Here is an 18,396-nt window from a genome sequence, read left to right on the forward strand (position 1 = left end):
GGTTACCAGAACACCACCCAGCATCAACACTGGTCACTAGAACAACACCCAGCACCAACACTGGTCACTAGAACAACACCCAGCACCAATACTGGTTACCAGAACACCACCCAGCATCAACACTGGTCACTAGAACAACACCCAGCACCAACACTGGTCACTAGAACAACACCCAGCACCAACACTGGTCACTAGAACAACACCCAGCACCAACACTGGTCACTAGAACAACACCCAGCATCAACACTGGTCACTAGAACAACACCCAGCACCAACACTGGTCACTAGAACAACACCCAGCACCAACACTGGTCACTAGAACAACACCCAGCACCAACACTGGTCACTAGAACAACACCCAGCACCAACACTGGTCACTAGAACACCACCCAGCACCAACACTGGTCACTAGAACAACACCCAGCATCAACACTGGTCACTAGAACACCTAGCATCAACACTGGTCACTAGAACGACACCCGGCATCAACACTGGTCACTAGAACAACACCCGGCACCAACACTGGTCACTAGAACAACACCCAGCACCAACACTGGTCACTAGAACAACACCCAGCACCAACACTGGTCACTAGAACAACACCCAGCACCAACACTGGTCACTAGAACAACACCCAGCACCAACACTGGTCACTAGAACAACACCCAGCACCAACACTGGTCACTAGAACAACACCCAGCACCAACACTGGTCACTAGAACAACACCCAGCACCAACACTGGTCACTAGAACAACACCCAGCATCAACACTGGTCACTAGAACACCTAGCATCAACACTGGTCACTAGAACGACACCCAGCATCAACACTGGTCACTAGAACACCTAGCATCAACACTGGTCACTAGAACGACACCCAGCATCAACACTGGTCACTAGAACAACACCTAGCATCAACACTATTCACTAGAACAACACCCAGCACCAACACCGGTCACCAGAACAACACCCAGCATCAACACTGGTCACTAGAACAACACCTAGCATCAACACCGGTCACTAGAACAACACCCAGCACTAACACTGGTCACTAGAACAACACCTAGCATCAACACCGGTCACCAGAACAACACCCACCATCAACACTGGTCACTAGAACAACACCCAGCATCAACACTGGTCACTAGAACAACACCCAGCATCAACACCGGTCACTAGAACAACACCCAGCACCAACACCGGTCACCAGAACAACACCCAGCATCAACACTGGTCACTAGAACAACACCTAGCATCAACACCGGTCACTAGAACAACACCCACCATCAACACTGGTCACTAGAACAACATCCAGCATCAACACTGGTCACTAGAACAACATCCAGCATCAACACTGGTCACTAGAACAACACCCAGCATCAACACTGGTCACTAGAACAACACCCAGCATCAACACTGGTCACTAGAACAACACCCAGCATCAACACTGGTCACTAGAACAACACCCAGCATCAACACTGGTCACTAGAACAACACCCAGCATCAACACTGGTCACTAGAACAACACCCAGCATCAACACTGGTCACTAGAACAACACCCAGCATCAACACTGGTCACTAGAACAACACCCAGCATCAACACTGGTCACTAGAACAACACCCAGCATCAACACTGGTCACTACAACAACACCCAGCATCAACACTGGTCACTAGAACAACACCCAGCATCAACACTGGTCACTAGAACAACACCCAGCATCAACACTGGTCACTACAACAACACCCAGCATCAACACTGGTCACTAGAACACCACCCAGCATCAACACTGGTCACTACAACAACACCCAGCATCAACACTGGTCACTAGAACAACACCCAGCATCAACACTGGTCACTAGAACAACACCCAGCATCAACACTGGTCACTAGAACAACACCCAGCATCAACACTGGTCACTACAACAACACCCAGCATCAACACTGGTCACTAGAACAACACCCAGCATCAACACTGGTCACTAGAACAACACCCAGCATCAACACTGGTCACTAGAACAACACCCAGCATCAACACCGGTCACTAGAACAACACCCAGCATCAACACTGGTCACTACAACAACACCCAGCATCAACACTGGTCACTAGAACAACACCCAGCATCAACACTGGTCACTAGAACAACACCCAGCATCAACACTGGTCACTAGAACAACACCCAGCATCAACACTGGTCACTAGAACAACACCCAGCATCAACACTGGTCACCAGAACAACACCCAGCATCAACACTGGTCACCAGAACAACACCCAGCATCAACACTGGTCACTAGAACAACACCCAGCATCAACACTGGTCACTAGAACAACACCCAGCATCAACACTGGTCACTAGAACAACACCCAGCATCAACACTGGTCACTAGAACAACACCCAGCATCAACACTGGTCACCAGAACAACACCCAGCATCAACACTGGTCACTAGAACAACACCCAGCATCAACACTGGTCACTAGAACAACACCCAGCATCAACACTGGTCACTAGAACAACACCCAGCATCAACACTGGTCACTAGAACAACACCCAGCATCAACACTGGTCACTAGAACAACACCCAGCATCAACACTGGTCACCAGAACAACACCCAGCATCAACACTGGTCACTAGAACAACACCCAGCATCAACACTGGTCACTACAACAACACCCAGCATCAACACTGGTCACTAGAACAACACCCAGCATCAACACTGGTCACTAGAACAACACCCAGCATCAACACTGGTCACCAGAACAACACCCAGCATCAACACTGGTCACTAGAACAACACCCAGCATCAACACTGGTCACTAGAACAACACCCAGCATCAACACTGGTCACTAGAACAACACCCAGCATCAACACTGGTCACTAGAACAACACCCAGCATCAACACTGGTCACCAGAACAACACCCAGCATCAACACTGGTCACTAGAACAACACCCAGCATCAACACTGGTCACTACAACAACACCCAGCATCAACACTGGTCACTAGAACAACACCCAGCATCAACACTGGTCACTAGAACAACACCCAGCATCAACACTGGTCACTACAACAACACCCAGCATCAACACTGGTCACTACAACAACACCCAGCATCAACACTGGTCACTACAACAACACCCAGCATCAACACTGGTCACTAGAACAACACCCAGCATCAACACTGGTCACTAGAACAACACCCAGCATCAACACTGGTCACTAGAACAACACCCAGCATCAACACTGGTCACTAGAACAACACCCAGCATCAACACTGGTCACTAGAACAACACCCAGCATCAACACTGGTCACTAGAACAACACCCAGCATCAACACTGGTCACTACAACAACACCCAGCATCAACACTGGTCACTAGAACAACACCCAGCATCAACACTGGTCACCAGAACAACACCCAGCATCAACACTGGTCACTAGAACAACACCCAGCATCAACACTGGTCACTACAACTACACCCAGCATCAACACTGGTCACCAGAACAACACCCAGCATCAACACTGGTCACTACAACAACACCCAGCATCAACACTGGTCACCAGAACAACACCCAGCATCAACACTGGTCACTAGAACAACACCCAGCATCAACACTGGTCACTAGAACACCCAGCATCAACACTGGTCACTAGAACAACACCCAGCATCAACACTGGTCACTAGAACAACACCCAGCACCAACACTGGTCACTAGAACAACACCCAGCATCAACACTGGTCACTACAACAACACCCAGCATCAACACTGGTCACCAGAACAACACCCAGCATCAACACTGGTCACCAGAACAACACCCAGCATCAACACTGGTCACTAGAACAACACCCAGCATCAACACTGGTCACCAGAACAACACCCAGCATCAACACTGGTCACTAGAACAACACCCAGCATCAACACTGGTCACTAGAACAACACCCAGCATCAACACTGGTCACTAGAACAACACCCAGCATCAACACTGGTCACTAGAACAACACCCAGCATCAACACTGGTCACTAGAACAACACCCAGCATCAACACTGGTCACTAGAACAACACCCAGCATCAACACTGGTCACTAGAACAACACCCAGCATCAACACTGGTCACTAGAACAACACCCAGCATCAACACTGGTCACTAGAACAACACCCAGCATCAACACTGGTCACTAGAACAACACCCAGCATCAACACTGGTCACTAGAACAACACCCAGGATCAACACTGGTCACTAGAACAACACCCAGCATCAACACTGGTCACTAGAACAACACCCAGCATCAACACTGGTCACTAGAACAACACCCAGCATCAACACTGGTCACTAGAACAACACCCAGCATCAACACTGGTCACTAGAACAACACCCAGCATCAACACTGGTCACTAGAACAACACCCAGCATCAACACTGGTCACTAGAACAACACCCAGCATCAACACTGGTCACTAGAACAACACCCAGCATCAACACTGGTCACTAGAACAACACGCAGCACCAACACTGGTCACTAGAACAACACCCAGCATCAACACTGGTCACTACACTGCTGAACAGAAATCTATAACATTCCTCAGCTATATCAAAGTTTCTATTATCATTAATCGCGGTGTGTTGAGGCATGTGACTCTGGAGGGGAGGCAAGTCGGGAGGAAGGTGGGAGAGGGAAGGAAGGTGGGGAGGGAGGGAAGGTGGAGAGAGAAGGTGGGGGAGGGAAGGAAAGTGGGAGAGGGAAGGAAGGTGGGGAGAGGAGGAAGGTGGGGGAGGGAAGGATGGTGGGGAAGGAAGGAAGGTGGGGAGGGAAGGCAAGTCGGGAGGGAAAAAGGTGGGGAGGGAAGGGAGGTGGGGAGGAAAGGCAAGTCGGGAGGGAAGGCAAGTCGGGAGGGAAGGAAGGTGGGGGAGGGAAGGAAGGTGGGGAGGGAAGGAAGGTGGGGAGGGAAGGAAGGTGGGGAGGGAAGGAAAGGAAGGAAGGAAAGGAAAGAAGGAAGGAAGGCACGGAGGAAAAGAAGAGGGGGGGGGGGTTGGAATATTGGAAAGGAGAAAAATAAAGAGGGGAAGGCGAGGAGGGGTTGATGGTTTTGGGTGGAATCTGGGGGGTGTCTGGATACGCACTTCTCCCCCCATCTCCTGAACCCCCCTCCCCTCCTCCCAGACACACACACACACACACACACACACACACACACACACACACACACACACACACACACACACACACACACACGAGCTCACGCAATAACCGATTTCAATTACACACAAGAATTTTCCATCATGGAGGTTGAGTGAGTCTGTGATACTGGCCGCTGTTAGCGTGTACTCGCCTGTTTGTGGCTAAAGAGGTCGAATCTCAGCTCTTCAACTGGCCGTTACTGGTTTTATCCTCTTGCCATCGTGACTCCCTATCATGCCTAGCCTTGAAGCTGTGTGTGTGAAATTCTGCTTCATCCACTTGGTTGTCCGGGTCACTCCACTTCCTGACCACTTTGAGGCTAAAGACAGTCTTCCTGGCATCCACGTGACTCGTCTAACTTTCGACTTTCAACTGTGCCCCGGTGTACTTGTTTCTCACTTCTCGAAAAGGTTACCCCTGTCAACCTCATCAATTATCCTGTGTTTTTAGTTTCCATCTACTTCCCTGTGCCTCTGCACCTTGCATTTGAACCAATTTATCCACACCTGCCCTGTCAAATTCTCCGTATATCGTGCAAACCTTATTCATGTATCTTCTATCCTTCTCTCTTCTAAGGTGTCAGGTTCAGTTCCTTTAGTTTCTCCTCATATTTCAGCCTCCTCAGCTCTGGGACTAATCTTCCTGCAAACCTATCTACCTTCTTGAGCTTTCGAACAAGACTGAGCAGTTGTAGGCCCCGTGCTGGTGCTGCGTACTCTAATGACTGGCCTGACGTATGATGCGTACAACCTTGCAAAAAAAAATTTCTTTGCTGAAGATAACCCCGAGATTTCCTAGCTTTGAAATCCCATTGACGCAAGAATCAAGGATGGGAGCGAGGAAGCAAGTTCAGCTAAGCAAGAATCAAAGGGGCGAGGAAACAAGCCCACTGACGCAAAAATCAAGGGGGCGAGGAAACAAGCTCATTGACGCAAGAATCAAGGGTGAAGAAACAAGCCCACTGACGCAAGAATCGAGGGAGAGGGGTGAGAACACATGCCCATTGACGCAAGAGTCAAGAAGGTTGAGAAATCAACCACTGACGCAAGAATCAAGGGAGGGGGAGAAAGGGTTGTCGAAGTAGGGGGGGGGGAAGTTCTACCTCCCATGGTTGTCATTTGCAAGAGTAATCATTGAGGATGGGCGAGGAGCGGTGTCTGGTGGCCCCGCTGAGATGCCTCCGGGTCACGTGGACCCATTACCAGGTCATATTGAGACGTTAAGGGTCGTTTAGCGCGTCTCGGAGAGCTAAAAAGCACTAAAGCGGCGCCATCTTGTAGTTCAGCGTGGGGGAGGGTAGTTCCAGGCATGGCTGAGCCAGCTACACTATTGCAGGCATGGCTAAGCCAGCCACACTGTTTCAGACATGGCTGACCCAGCCACACTGACTCTCGCCTAATGATTCCCCGAAGTTGCAAAGATGCTACTCCTACACACACGCGCGCGCACAGACAGACAGACAGACAGACAGACAGACACACACACACACACACACACACACACACACACACACACACACACACACACACACAAGAAAACATTGCATGAACTACGATAATAATAATAATAATAATAATAATAATAATAATCACTATAATTTAATAAAATCACCTCCGATGTGTACCATCAACCTTGCTGATCAAGGCCATCAATCTGGAGGCCTGGTCTGGGACCGGGCCGAGGGGGCGGTAACCCCCGGAATCGACTAAGGGGAAACTACAGGCAGGACACGATAAATAATTCTTTTTTTAGAGGTACGGAGAAGCGGAGTCTGTTTACAAACTCCTGGTACTGAACCTTCCAGGAGTTCTCAAACACCCTAGAAGTTGTCTGTCTACAGTACCCTGGTACTGAACCTTCCAGGAGTTCTCAAACACCCTAGAAGTTGTCTGTCTACAGTACCCTGGTACTGAACCTTCCAGGAGTTCTCAAACACCCTAGAAGTTGTCTGTCTACAGTACCCTGGTACTGAACCTTCCAGGAGTTCTCAAACACCCTAGAAGTTGTCTGTCTACAGTACCCTGGTACTGAACCTTCCAGGAGTTCTCAAACCCCATAGAAGTTGTAAGTCCCTCGGGAAGCCAGCCCCCGGTTGGCTTTCAGTTGCTCAGCTTAATTCGCAAATATTCCACTGGTAAAACGTTAAAAGACGTTCCTCTCAGTTCAGCTGCTCTCCAGAGTCTGGCACACGTCATGATGTTCTGAAACATTCGCAGTTTTGATGTGAAAAGTTTGAGGGAGATTCCTGTATTTTATTTTTACGCCTGTCTACGTGCAGTTTTGACTCGCTCATGCCTTTTTCACCTGTCAGCATTCAGTCTTGACTGGTGGGTTTTGTCTCACTTCTCCTCCTCCCGTTTCTCTACTTCTCAATCCGTTTTTTTTTTCTCCTCTTTTTGCTTTTCTTTATACTTGTCTTACTGCTTCTCCTCCCTTTTATTTCCATTTCTCTGCTTCTCTCTGTTCTTCTCTCTCTACTTCTATTCCCGCTTCTCTATCTGCTTCTCGGTTTCTTTCTACTTTTCTGACTATTATAGAACCAATCAGGTTCCCTTCCTCTGTAAAAATGCACGAGCAGCTCTATACTGCAGACTCTCTGTGGAATCTCAAATCTCTCTCCCTATCTATTTCTCTCTCCATTCCCTACTTCTGTGTCCATATTGATGCCATCATCTATAAGGGAATGACTATGTCATTGTGGAGATTAAATGAATCCATTGATTTATGGGGTTTACTCTAAAAAACTGATTTTAAAATACACATTTTCAATAGAAAATGAAGCCACATTTACGAGGAAGGAGCCAAATCAAATGCAAATGAGAATTTACAACTGTGTTGCATACATTCATCTAGTGAGCAAATTTAATAACTAAAAACCCTGTATGTATTAATTTATTATGTGAACAGATGTTACCTTTAACTACGGAAGGGACAGCGGGTCATAATCGTACATAAACATCTGTCTGATGTTTATATATATTTCATGAATAATATTGCTATAAACGGTGTCTAAATTCGCTTTAAATAGAAACATTCATTGCAACTGTCCTCCGCATCATTATAAGTCTGTGAAGAGCGAGGGATAATGATTGCCGAAAATAAATTGAGGAGGGGAGGGATGGGAGGGTGAAGAGGCGAGTACGCATTTTAATCGTATAGCGAATTGAAATACGTCAGTAGAAAACCAAGAAGAAGAGTGTTCTTGAAGACCAAGCTGAATGCCATCTAAACTTATTGATATCTAAGAGGGGAAAATCACTGTCATTTTATTTTCTAAGCACAAGCAGGAGGTAGCTAGATAACTGTCTCTTGCTGATACCTAAGGGAAATCGTTGTCATTTTTTCTAATCACAAGAAAGTAGTAGCTAGACAACTGTCTCTTATTCATACCTTACTCTCATTTGTTTTTAAACACAGGGAGGTAGTAATAAGACAACTGTCTGTGTTGTTCAGAGTAACATCCGTTCTGCTACCCTACGCATCTGTTAGGGTTATACTCTACATAAACTAACTTACCAGCCAATGTACGTTCTCTGTACCTTCTAGCACCCTTTTCACACCCCTGACTCCAGCATCCTATTTTGCAGCCAAGTACATCTGAAAACACTTTTTTTTTTTTTTTACTTTAACCAGTTACCCCTGAAAACTATCTCTAATTCAGTCAAGATTCTGTGAAAGTCATCTCTATCTCAGCCATGCACATGTAAAAGTTGTCTTTCCCTCAGTCAAGTACATCTGAAAACACTTTTTTTTTTTTTACTTTAACCAGTTACCCCTGAAAACTATCTCTAATTCAGTCAAGATTCTGTGAAAGTCATCTCTATCTCAGCCATGCACCTGTAAAAGTTGTCTTTCCCTCAGTCAAGTACATCTGAAATCTACCAAAGCTATCCCTTTCTGTTCTTGTAACTACAAACTTGTAGTCACAAACAGCAGCTACACTCTGCAGCATTACCTCTTCCTTTCGTCAGCATCACCTTGTACTATTCTACCTGCAGTACGCAGACAAACAACATTTCTAGCCAGCATGTTTCTGTTTTAAAGTAGTGCACTTGTAAACGGCACCTCTGCCTTCTGGAAGCAACAACCCATTATCCTTAAAGTTGCACTTTGCTACCTGCAGAGGCATTCTCTACCTAGAACAGACTCTCACCTAGAAGAAACATCAGTAGCTCCTAGCAGGAGCACTTCCCCCCTCCCCCTAACCTCATCCACTTAGCATCTCTTCCGAGTAGTAACCGAATTCCACTCGGCTGCCTCCTCCACCTAGCATCACTACTCCACTAGAGCCGTTCCAGATCCTAGTAGCGCTCTCTTTCTCCAGTATCACAGCTCCACGTAGCGTTGCCTCCACACCTCCCTATCCACCTTCTTCGCCTGGTGTCGCCTTCACAGCTCCTGCTCCTCCAGCTCTCCGATATATGCAAATGGATTGCCTCACTTTTACGACCTGCCTCTGAATCTATCGGCCGAGTCCGGAGTTGCTGGTACGCGCTGCGGCACTGCCTTCCAGTTTTCCAGAATGGTGCCTCGACCTTCCAAATTGCCTCAGTCGGCACCGCTTCCAGGCATCGCGGGGAGTTGTCAAAGAGACCATAGGCAGGCGCTGGCTGGTTTGTGAAATTTCAGGGCTGAAAACGAAGGTACCAACTTCGTCTTGTTTATTCCCAAACTCGGGAAAGACGCAAGAAGGTCCAGGAGCTCACAAGGAAAAAGGGTGGGTTGTGTATGATCCTGGAGGGAAGACCTTGTTCCCAAGACTGAAAGCTACGTTCCCACCCCGAGCGATGAAAACGGCGCGGGGAGCGATAGCCAGAGGCCACGGCGACACGCAAGCGAGCCCGGCGACTGGCTTTATGGCGACAAAGGCAATAAATTTGTTGCCTGTCGTGGTGGCGCGGAGGACGGAGGCGCCGCTAGATGGCCGTAGCCCGCGCCCAGCCACCAGGCCCCGGGCAAGAAATGGCGCGCGTCTCGAACACTTCACCACCCGCCCCTGGCTACGGCTTCGAACTCATTAACCCCCTCCCCTCGTTATTTAACTTCCGTTCCGTTACCGGTAAAACGTTACAGCAGCATTTATAAAGGAATGTTTTAATATCTTGAGTCACGCTGGCAAACAGTGCAAATCCTGATAAAACACATTTCCCCAGACCCTGGTGAAAGGAAGGTAAACAAACCGATCCACCCAGGGCTTCGGACGCAGCGATGGAAATTTTGGGGGCAGGACCAAGAGCCATCGGAAATGTGATAAAACCCGAGACTGCCAGACTACACGAGCGCTGCCCAATTACAGAGACTCCTAGGCAGTGCCAGCCCTGGCCCTCGGAGGGGGGGGGGCGCTCAGGAAAAGTTAGGGGGAAATTACTGACGACGGAGAAGGGAGGGGATAGAGAGAAGGGGCGACTAGTTTGTTTGGAGGAAGGGGATAGCATGAATGGAAATAGGAAGGGAGGAGACTGGGAATAACGGGCGAAGAAAGGGGAAGAGGATGAGAGAAATCTTTGCATTAGAAGGATGTTAAAGAACATGAAATGTAAAAATAAAAATAACGTCTTGAGGTGGTGAGAAAAGTTGGAAAAAATACGAGACTAACAGAAAAAAACAAAAGGCAATGTTAAAAGGGCTGAGAGAGAGAGAGAGAGAGAGAGAGAGAGAGAGAGAGAGAGAGAGAGAGAGAGAGAGAATGAACACGAATGAGATAGGAACTCTTAGCTTTACCCTGTAAAAATCCTTGTTTAAAAAAGGGAGGAAACGAACTAAGGAAAGAAAAATAACTGAAGAAATCAGAGTATAGAAAGGAAAAAAAAACGCGAAAAGTGACCCCAGAAGTGGAAGACATGAGGCTGGCTGGCTGGTCGCTGTGTTATAGTGTGTGGAGGAGACACTAAGAGATAAACAGTAGGGGAGAGATGGGGCACGCCTTCCGTAATCATCATCATCATCACTGTCATCCTGGGGCGAGGTCGGCAGAATAGGGAATGGACGCACAGGGACTAGGGACACCAACACACACACATGAATTTGTTACTCCAAGAGAGAGAGAGAGAGAGAGAGGGGGGGAATCTAAAGAAACGACTGGAAGAGGATACTGAATACTCTCGAACACACAAATGAACGCAATGCTACGCTCGTACATACAATCGAACGCACACACCAACACGTACAATTATTATTATTGCCAAAAATGCTCTCACAAACCTCACACATATTCAAAATAGTACACACTACATATGCGTGACTGGTACAGGAGTATTCTTCAGCAACAGTTGCAGCAGTAACAGCAGGAGCAGCAGCAGCAGCAGTAGTAGCAATAGTCTGGAAACAACAACATCTAACACTGAAGCAAGATCAGACTGTCTCAGATATTGCTTCAGCACCAGCCTGGAATCTACATACATCCACTGCAGGAGGACTAAGCTGGAAAAAAGGTCTGGAGATCAGCCACTGAGGTCAGAGACCTCAGCGACGAAGATAGACTAAAGAGAATTGGGTTCTCAAGCGATGGAAGGAGCCCCGTAGGAGACGTGGTCGCCACACCCATGGTGCTCAAGAAAGAGTAGAAACAGACTGACTTTTCTGTAAAAAAGATACTTATGTGCAGTTCGGGATATTTATCAGAGGAAACGTTTCGCTCACGAGTGGTTCCTTCAGGACTGAAGAAGCCACTCGTGACGAAACGTTCTCTGTAATAAATGTCCTGAACTGTTCACAAATTTCTTTTTTCGCATCTTGTCGGTGTTACCAGAGAGAGAACGAACTTGAACCTTCGTAACAATACCAAGACGGACGCAAGTTCACTCTGAAACTGGGCAAAGTTTAAAATTTGGAGACGAAAAAAGTTAACAAGTGAAAACTGAAGTCACACACACACACACACACACACACACACACACACACACACACACACACACACACACACACACACACACACACACACACACACCTGGAGGTTATTCCGGGGATCAACGCCCCCGCGGCCCGGTCCGTGACCAGGCCTCCCGATGGATCAGGGTCTGATCAACTAGGCTGTTACTGCTGGCCGCACGCAGTCCAACGTACGAGCCACAGCCCGGCTGATCCGGCACTGAATTTAGGTATCTGTCCAGCTCTCTCTTGAAGGCAGCCAGGGGCTTATTGGCAATTCCCCTAATGCTTGATGGGAGGCTGTTGAACAGTTTTGGGCCCCGGACACTTATGGTGTTTTCCCTTAGTGTACCAATGGCGCCCCTACTTTTTATCAGAGGCATTTTGCATCGCATGCCTAGTCTTTTACTTTCGTAGGGAGTGATTTCTGTGTGCAGATTTGGGACACACACACACACACACACACACACACACACACACACACACACACACACACACACACACACACACACACACACACACGCACACGCACACGCACACATACACGCACACATACACACACACACACATACACACACATACAAATACACACACACACACACACACACCTACACACACACCTACACACACACATGCACGCGCACACACACACGTACTCATATACAACAGGCCTAGTGTCTAATCGACATGTGCCTAGGACAAAATGGTAACTAACACACACACACACACACACACACACACACACACACACACGACGGCAATAAGAACTGACGTCAGAGTAAAAACGGCGTCGAGGAACGATGCCAACGTGCCCCCGACCAAGGTAACAATTCGACTCAGAGTGCCATCACACTCACTAAAGTGGCACTTAAAGTGGCACTTAAAGATGCCAGTCAACATAGCGATGCCTGACGCCGTCACACAGACACGGCAAATCCTCCACCGCCACCATCAACACCAACATACATAATTACGTCACAAATACCAAGGCAATAGGCACTGTGTTTGTGCCAATACAATGACACCAAACGCTGACAAAGCCAACAACATCGCAAAGAGCGGTGGAGGCTTGATCCTCTGTCCGCTATTCAGCCAGGCGGGATAAGAGTGACACCAGAGGAAACACATGTTCCTCATAATTCCAGAGCTAACACAATGGCACTAGACCACATCACAACAAACAGTGCGACACTGCGTGATGCCAGATCCAACAGAGCAGCATCAGTGAGTCAGAGTCCTATCGAAAGCGGGGCCCAGGAGCTAAGGTTCGACCCCTGTAAGCACAACCAGGCGAGTACAGCGCCACCATGGTGCTTCCAGACGGTGGTGGAGTAACGAGAGGACTCGAGGGACACTTCGTCAGGAGGAGGAAAACAATTAGAAGAGAGTCGTGCCACCGTCAGCCCGATCCCAAGGAGCGAGCCTGAGTTACGAGGAAATTACTGAGCAGTGCCAAGAGGCACCTCCCTTCCCCCTCCTTCCACGCCCCCCCCAAGAGGCACCTCTCCCACTAAACTTACCACGATGGAAGGGGTCGCGTACTTCAGAGTCCTCTCTCTTCCCCCCTCCCCATTGCCCCCTCCCACACACACACACTCGCTCCTTGCCCTCACCGCTTTAACAACTCCAGGTCTGCTGAATTGAAAGAGTTGAAGATGTGAGAACTATTGCACACACACACACACACACACACACACACACACAAGTAGGGGAATGCTTGACAATATCGTCACGGCCCCTACTGAAGTCTCCCAGCTCAGGCTGACACGTTTCATTACCTCACGAAGAAAAACCCATCCAGTGTGATGGAACATGACAGGGAAAACACAGCCAGCTTTTGTTCCCACCACGTGACTATCATGGAGTGTAAGCTGACAGCACACTGCTGATGTATCTAATATTGTTAAACGAAAACACTCGGATTTTGTTTTAACTTTTGAGAGAGAGAGAGAGAGAGAGAGAGAGAGAGAGAGAGAGAGAGAGAGAGAGAGAGAGAGAGAGAGAGAGAGAGAGAGGAAGTTTTCTTCCTAACTGTTGTTGATTCCCGAGGTCATCATCAATGTTTTCACATTTTGACCTCATGATCACATCCCGAATTTAATTATTAATTATTATTATCATTATTATTATTATTATTTTAAATGCTTAAACAGTGTGGATCATTCAGCATAGGGGAAGATGAAGGCTCGATCCTTCGTCTGTTCGTGAGACTGACGCGCTACTTTCGCATGCAGGCGATGACGACGACTACACTGACGTGGACGCCGGTGACGACGCCGACGGTGACATCTGTCAGGAAGAATGAGGGAAGTGGGGGGGGAGGGGGGAAAGTGAGTCAGGATATTCGGGAGGGGGGGAGGGTCGATTGAAAGATACCTGAACATCAGATCGTTCGGACTCAGATCAGAACAAAAGGGAGAACGAGAGAGAGAGGTGGGAGAGCGAGAGAGGGAGAGGGAGGGAAGGAGAGTTAGGAAGATGATCCCGCTTATTACTGCCGTGTCCTGCCGTTACCGGAGTGTTGATATACGATTGAAATTATACCATCAGAGTCCAGAGATGAACTGATACGAGGTGGCCCGCTGCTGACCCCAGCTCCAGCCAAAACCTCCCCTCCTCCTGCCTCTTCCTCCTCCTTCCCCTCTACCATTCCCAGTTGAAACTAGCCCACTCCCGAGTATTAACCCAACAACAGCAATCTGTTCCCAGTTCCATTTCCACTCTGGTCTCACTCAGTTCCCTCTCCTAATCTACACTGTACCAAGTTCTCTTCCAATCCTTCCTGCCCCCATTCCCTGCTCCCCCATAACTCCTCTCCTAATCACTCTTCCCAATCTTCTCAATTCGTGTTCATCCAATCCATTCTGTCGCAATCCCTGTTCATTCAATCATACCTTCTAAGTCCAACCCTCAATCTCTATTCTCCTAATGCCTCCTCCCTTCCTACCTACCTTCACCCAGCTCTGCTAACTACCCAAAAAGATGCAAACACAATATCAAAAATATATATATATTCCAAATGGTATAAAGAAAACACACACACAAAAAACTGGTTGTTGGCATTCATCAAAATCCACGGAGAGGGGAAGGGGGGGGAAGGGGGGAAAAGGGGAGAGAGTGGGGGAAGAGGGAAGGGGGAGATGAACACAATAAAAAACGAGCTGCCAATAAAGGGGTCAGGCATATAAATCTGGGGGAAATCATCAACATTGTGCCTGCGATGTTTGTAAGCGATACCTGCTCTTAAGAAATCAATCTCGAACAAATTGGACGCTCTTCCTACTTATCCGGTGAGGGACTGGCGGTGCTCTAGCCCGCGCCCAGATACCATCGTAATTTATATTGCCTTAATTGAGGCCTTGATGCTTATCCTCGCCATTTCGGAGCGACACCGGTGATTTCTACTTAAACAATGAGCCCGGGAGGAGCCAAGGATATAAACAGTGCGAGATTTACCGTAGAACAAGAACTTAGCAAGACGGTAATTCTGCTGCACAGGACCTACGATACTGTGAATACCGTCGGAGAGGGACTGGCACGACTGCAACACGATAGCTCTGCTGCACAGGACCTACGATACTGTGAATGCTAATAACGCCAGGTACACGGTGCCTTCCAACACCTTGTCAGTGGGGGTAGATCTCTGATACTACAATCGTAAGGTATCTCACGCAAAACGCGCCCCAACAATGCTTACGAATACTACTTACGACCTCTTCTTACGAACACTACTTATGATTGGTGACTCACGAAATCGTTATGACACTATTTCAAACAAACCACAGTACGGGCGGGGAGTAAACTCGCGGCTAGTAAGTTGTAAAATTCCAGACCGGCGCATTAGCAACTAGCCGCGAGTTCAGGCCCCACCCGTACCGTGGTTTGTTTACGATTGGTGTGTGTGTGTGTGTGTGTGTGTGTACTCACCTATGTGTGGTTGCTTGGCGCACCTCCACAAGGAACTAGAAACAGTCGCTAATCCTGTCATCCACCGTAAATTTCAGTCTAGGATAAAATCGTCCAGAAATTGACGCTCTCTTACTGGTTGGAAAACTGCATTTCCTCTTTCGAGGAACGTGATGCTCCTGATTCTCACCGTCGTCCGTCACCACCACCAAAACTGCCTAAAACACCACCAAAATCACCACCACATGCACCACCATAAACACCAAAAGCGCAATAAATACCAGCCCTATATATATATATATATATATATGCAATAAGATCACGGTAAACAGGTGATTTCAGAATATGCAAAACAACCACTCTGAAAGAATAGAGAAATTCCAAGCGCTTTCGTGACTACTCACATTATCAAGGAACTATGATAATGTGAGTAGTCACGAAAGCGCTTGGAATTTCTCTATTCTTTCAGAGTGGTTGTTTTGCATATATATATATATATATATATATATATATATATATATATATATATATATATATATATATATATATATATATATATATATATATATATATATATATATATATAACATTACCACTACCACAAATAAAACCATTATTACCACCACATGCAACAAAACAACCACCACCTCCATTTACAAGAATGTGGAGACAAACTCGGAAAAGGCATCCACAACACCTGGTTGGTAGGCATCCTGTAATCAAGGCATCCAGAACACTTGGTTGGTAGGCATCCTGTAATCAAGGCATCCACAACACCTGGTTGGTAGGCATCCTGTAATCAAGGCATCCACAACACCTGGTTGGTAGGCATCCTGTGATCAAAGCATCCACAAAATCTGGTTGGTAGGAGGCATCCTGTGGTCAAGGCATCCACAACACGTGGTTGGTAGGCATCCTGTGATCAAGGTATCCACAATATCTGGCTGGCAGGCGTCCTGTGGTCAAGGCATCCACAACACCTGGCTGGTAGGCATCCCGTGCTCAGTTATCCAATTCACATCCACCGAAATGGTGCCCAATCCACTGCTGTCTCTGGCAATGGATTGGGCACCCTGCTAGACAACAGCGGCTTTTGATACTACCATGCTCATCTACCATCCCGTGAAACCGGCCATACACAATCCTCATCTTCGGTAAACTGCTAAACTAATAGCTCAGGAACACGTACACGACCTGAAGACTGAAAGTAATGTCGCACAGGTCATCTGCGTTGATGGGAGGGTGGAAAGTGCTGCTATTGCCTACTCGCCTTTATGGTACTATAACATTTGTTGCAAATACCGTGAGTTCTGAACGTAACATGCTTGTGTATGAAGTCACACACACACACACACACACACACACACACACAGTTGGAAGTTGAAGACACAGATGAATCACAGGGATGTTAAGAAGTATTTCTTCAGCCACAGAGTAGTCAGTAAGTGGAATAGTTTGGGAAGCGATGTAGTGGAGGCAGGATCCATACATAGCTTTAAGCAGAGGTATGATAAAGCTCATGGTTCAGGGAGAGTGACCTAGTAGCGACCAGTGAAGAGGCGGGGCCAGGAGCTTGGACTCGACCCCTGCAACCTCAACTAGGTGAGTACATGCGCGCGCGCGCGATGTTCTCTCATACGTACATGGGCTTTACTTACACAAGAATATGTAAACATACAGATATGTCTTCTAGTAGAATACCAAGAGAACGTTTCTCCTCCTAGAATGTACAAAGACGTTTCTCCTGGAATATACAAAGAATGTGCATTTCCCCTACTAGATTATACAATTTATTAGTTAGTCAGGGATATCTAAATCAAGATCCTCACAAGACAACTCACAAAACAATGCTGAACAGTGAATATTCTAGATTATACACCAGAATAAGTGAATATTCGTAGGTTAAACATAAGAATATATGAATATTCGTAGGTTATAGACTAGACCAGGCGAATATTCGAAGATTTACCCATTTCAACCAAGGATGTCCTACCGGCGTTATAATTAATCCAAGTCAACAGAAGGACACCTCATACCAGTGAAAAAAAAATATATATCTGAAGACACAGTGGGTGGGAGGAAAAGAAGTCACAGGTTAAACCCAGACGTAAACACGAATGCTGGAAGGCAGCCGAGGATGACCCGCACTTCAAGACTCTATGTACACCCTGAGGCAAGCTGAGAGACCACAATACACAGGAGAGCAATCAAGTACTGTGTGCAGGGAGTTTTGTGAGCGGAGGTGGAGGTGGAAAGGAGGAGGAGGAGAAGGAAGGAGGATAATAAGGAGGATGAGAAATAGCGAGGATTGGGAGGAAAGAAGAGTAGAAGAGAGGAGGAGGAGGAGGGGAAAGGAGGAGATCAATAGGAAGGAAAAAGAAAGGGCAAGCAGGATGGAGGAAAAGGGGATGAACAAGTTAGGAAAGAGGAGGATAAAGGGAAAG

At 47.4% G+C, this 18,396-nt stretch overlaps 1 protein-coding gene across 7 annotated transcripts in view; it reads right to left on the reverse strand.

The window, feature by feature from the left end:
* LOC128687351 (optomotor-blind protein) overlaps window positions 1–18,396 on the reverse strand; it is a 392,076-nt gene that overhangs the window by 75,508 nt on the left and 298,172 nt on the right. The gene's annotated exons all lie outside the window — the stretch shown is intronic.

The sequence above is a fragment of the Cherax quadricarinatus genome, chromosome 40 (assembly GCF_038502225.1).
Source record: "Cherax quadricarinatus isolate ZL_2023a chromosome 40, ASM3850222v1, whole genome shotgun sequence".
Lineage (NCBI taxonomy): Eukaryota > Metazoa > Arthropoda > Malacostraca > Decapoda > Parastacidae > Cherax > Cherax quadricarinatus.